The sequence below is a fragment of the Triticum dicoccoides genome, chromosome 7B, assembly GCF_002162155.2.
Source record: "Triticum dicoccoides isolate Atlit2015 ecotype Zavitan chromosome 7B, WEW_v2.0, whole genome shotgun sequence".
Classification (NCBI taxonomy): domain Eukaryota; kingdom Viridiplantae; phylum Streptophyta; class Magnoliopsida; order Poales; family Poaceae; genus Triticum; species Triticum dicoccoides.
The window spans coordinates 523,230,624-523,234,743 of record NC_041393.1 but is presented as its reverse complement, the minus strand read 5'-3'; positions in this window follow the sequence as shown (position 1 = coordinate 523,234,743).

The following is a 4,120-nucleotide window of genomic DNA, read 5'->3' as shown; positions in this document are numbered from 1 at the left end:
CGGAGCCGAGCCCCTCCGCGCCCGAGGCTCCCGCCCCGCGCCGCCCGCAGCCTCGGCCAGCGATCGCCGCCGCCGGGCGCCGCCCGCCGCCCTCCGCCGTGCCCGTCCCCTCCGGCCGCCTCTCCGATCTCCTTCCTCCTCTCCGGCCAAGACCGGCGACTCTCCGACGAACCTCGGTTCACGTGCAACCCCAGATCCAGATCCAATCGCAGGTTGACTTTCCCCCCGAAAATCTTGCATTATCATGCCATGTTCATCGCATCATAACTTGCTGCATACTGCTCCGTTTCATGCGTGTAATATGTCGAATTGTTCGCCTTGACGAGTACTACATTTCATTCCATTGCATCATATTCATTTGAGTTCATCTTGATGCCCGAAATGCTGTTGGAAATGTGCATGTTGATGTTAATCTGCTGGAACTGTTATAACATGCTCATTTGTCATTTTTGCCATGTTTGATGTGTGCATCCTATGAGGTTGATGTCTACATGTGTTTTGATCTATGCTATGCCATCTTTCCGGAGGTGCAATCCATGTATTTTTGTGACTTGTGTACTAAGTGCATCGCGCTTGTTAAGTAGGGTACTTGCTGTTGCTGTTTTCCCGGCTGATTCTGTTATATTTTGTTCCTATGTAAACCTGCTGCTACAAGTCATTCCATGCATAATCTGGAGATGTTCACTAAGGATGTTTTGTTATACATGTCTTGCTCTATCCATTCATGCCCCTGGATGCATTTACAGTCTCCTGTAGCTTGTTGTTATCTTGCTCCAAACTTGCAAAATAATTTTGCTATCATCCTGTTAACATGAAGTTCAGTTTTGGCCATGTGCTTTTCTAGTGATCCATGCACCCTATAAACTTGCTCTTGCCATGATTAGCTTCATAAACATGCCTTCTTACTGTTGGTTGCCTTGCCATGCCATGTATTGATCTGTGGTGAGTGGTTCAAGCTCGCCAACATGCCTACTTATTGTTGTTTCTGCCATGTTTGAATCTGTCATTTAAACTTGCCATGTTTACATGGGTGCCATCATATTTTCTGTGCATTTTTGGCTCATGGTCAGTAAGGGACTTTTGTTCTATACATTTAGTAGTATCATGCCATGTCTTTGTTTGCCATGTTAAGTTCCTGTAACATGTCGTTTGATAGCTCTAAACATTGCAATCTGATGTTATTTCTGCAAAGTCTGAAACTGTTATTATTTGAAATCTTTCCATGTCCTTTTGAGCATGTTCTAGTTGTTTCTGGAGATAGCTCAGTGTTCATGTTTTGTTATGCTTTACCTGTACTTCATGGCCATGCCTTTTGTTCTTACACTGAGGTGCTGTAGCATGTTGTTTTGATGCTTGCAATATGCCTACTTGCCGTTTTGGACAGATTGTTGCTATAACTTGTATAGAGTGTATGTGTTACACCGTTGCTCCGTTTTGAGTGTGCTCTATATGAAACTTACTTGTTTTTGCATGTAGTTTCATATTATCATGTTGCATCCTTGTTTTGGTGTGTTTGCTTGATGTTTGTATGCATTTTGCATCAATGCCATGTTTAACTTGTTTTGCTCATATCTTCTAGGCCGTAGCTCCAAATCTAATGAACTTTATATGTAACTTGACTAGAATTTTGTGTAGATCCTCTTGGTGCTCTTTAACTTGCTGTTTAAAAACTTGAACATAAGGTTTGTTCAGATCTGGACCAACTTTGAAATTTGCATATGAGGACTTACCGGAATTGTTATATTTTGTTCCCGGCCTCATTTAAACTTGCCTTGATGTGTTGTTCTTGTTTGCATCATCTCTTGCCATGAGTATCCTCATGTAGCTTTGTCATGCATCATGCTTGTTGTGCATCATGTCTTGTCTATGTGTGGTGTGTTTACCATGTTGTGTGCTTCTTCTCGATAGTTCCTGTTTCGTTGCGATCGAGAGGATTCGTTCGTCTACGCTTGGTTCGTCTTCGTGGCTTCATCCGTTCGTCTTCTTCATGGACTCGTTCTTCTTCCTTGCGGGATTTTAGGCAAGATGACCGCTACCCTGGATCTCACTACTATCATTGCTATGCTAGTTGCTTCGTTCTATCGCTATGTTGCGTTTCCTATCATTTGCTCTTCAAGCCTCCCAAATTGCCATGAACCTCTAACCTTTGACACCCTTCCTAGCAAACCGTTGTTTGGCTATGTTACCGCTTTGCTCAACCCCTCTTATAGCGATGTTAGTTGCAGGTGAAGTTGAAGATTGCTCCATGGTGGACAGGGTTATGTTGGGATATCACAATATCTCTTATATTATTAATGCATCTATATATTTGGTAAAGGGTGGAAGGCTCGGCCTTATGCCTGGTGTTTTGTTCCACTCTTTCCGCCCTAGTTTCCGTCATACCGGTGTTATGTTCCCGGATTTTGCGCTCCTAACGCGGTCGGGTGATTTATGGGACCCCCCTGATAGTTCGCTTTGGATAAAACTTGTCCAGCAAGGCCCAACCTTGGTTTTACCATTTGCCTTACCACCACCTATACCCTTCCCTTGGGTCGGCCAACCCAAGGGTCATCTTTATTTTAGCCCCCCCGGGCCAGTGCTTGTCTAAGTGTTGGTCCGAAATGAGCAACCTGCGGGGCCACCTCGGGGCAACTCGACGTCTAGTTTTACTCGTAGCTTGACTTATCCGGTGTTGCCCTGAGAACGAGATATGTGCAGCTCCTATCGGGATTTTCGGCGCATTGGGCGGCTTTGCTGGTCTTGTTTAACCATTGTCGAAATGTCTTGTAAACCGGGATTCCGAGACTGATCGGGTCTTCCTGGGAGAAGGTATACCCTTCGTTGATCACGAGAGCTTATCATGGGCTAAGTTGGGACACCCCTGCAGGGTATAAACTTTCGAGAGCCGTGCCCGCGGTTATGTGGCAGATGGGAATTTGTTAATGTCTGGTTGTAGATAACTTGACATCAGATCTGAATTAAAACGCATCAACCGCGTGTGTAGCCGTGATGGTCTCTTCTCGGCGGAGTCCGGGAAGTGGACACGGTTTTGGGTTATGTTTGACGTAAGTAGGAGTTCAGGATCACCTCTTGATCATTGCTAGCTTCACGACCGTTCCATTTGCTCTCTTCTCGCTCTTATTTGCCTATGTTAGCCACCATATCATGCTTAGTCGCTGCCGCAACCTCACCACTTTACCCCTTCCTTTCCCATTAAGCTTTTCTAGTCTTGATACCCATGGTAATGGGATTGCTGAGTCCTCGTGTCTCACAGATTACTACGACAACAGTTGCAGGTACAGGTTATGCGATGATCTTGACGCGAGAGCGATGTTTGCATGTTTGGAGTTCTTCTTCTGCTTCTTCTTCGATCAGGGGATAGGTTCCAGGTTGGCAGCCTGGGCTAGCAGGGTGGATGTCGTTTGAGTTTCTGTTTGTGTTTCATCCGTAGTCGGATGTTGATCTCTTGTAAGATGATGTTGTATTCGTGTGGCTTTGTATGCCTTATGTATGTATCCCCATCTATTATGTAATTGTAACGCCCCGGATTTGTTGCGCCAGGTATCTGCCAGTTAATCGCCATCGTTGCCATGTCATTTGTTTGCGTGTTGCATTTTGCCATGTCATCATGTGCATTTCATTTTGCATACGTGTTCATCTCATGCATCCGAGCATTTTCCCCGTTGTCCGTTTTGCAATCCGACTCTCCTATGTCATCCGGTGTTCTCCTTTTGTCTCCTGTTGTGAGCGGGTATTAAACTTTCTCGGAATGGACCGAGGTTTGCCAAGCGGCCTTGGTATAGCACCGGTAGACCGCCTGTCAAGTTTCGTGTCATTTGGAGTCCGTTTGATACCCCAACGGTTAACCGGGTAACCGCAAAAGCCTCTTTTGTTTGCAGCCCAACACCCCTTCCAAAGTGGCCCAAATCCCAGCCAACTCCTCTTCATGCTCTCGGTCGTTCGATCACGATCGCGTGGCCGAAAACCGCACCTCATTTGGACTCTCCTAGCTCCCTCTACCTATAAATAAGTCTCCTCCCCTGAAATTCGCGGTACAAACCCTAGCCTCCTCCTCCTCTGCGTCGCCGGACACATCTCCCCCGCCGCCCGGACATGTCCGCCGCCGTCCTGCCCATTCCGG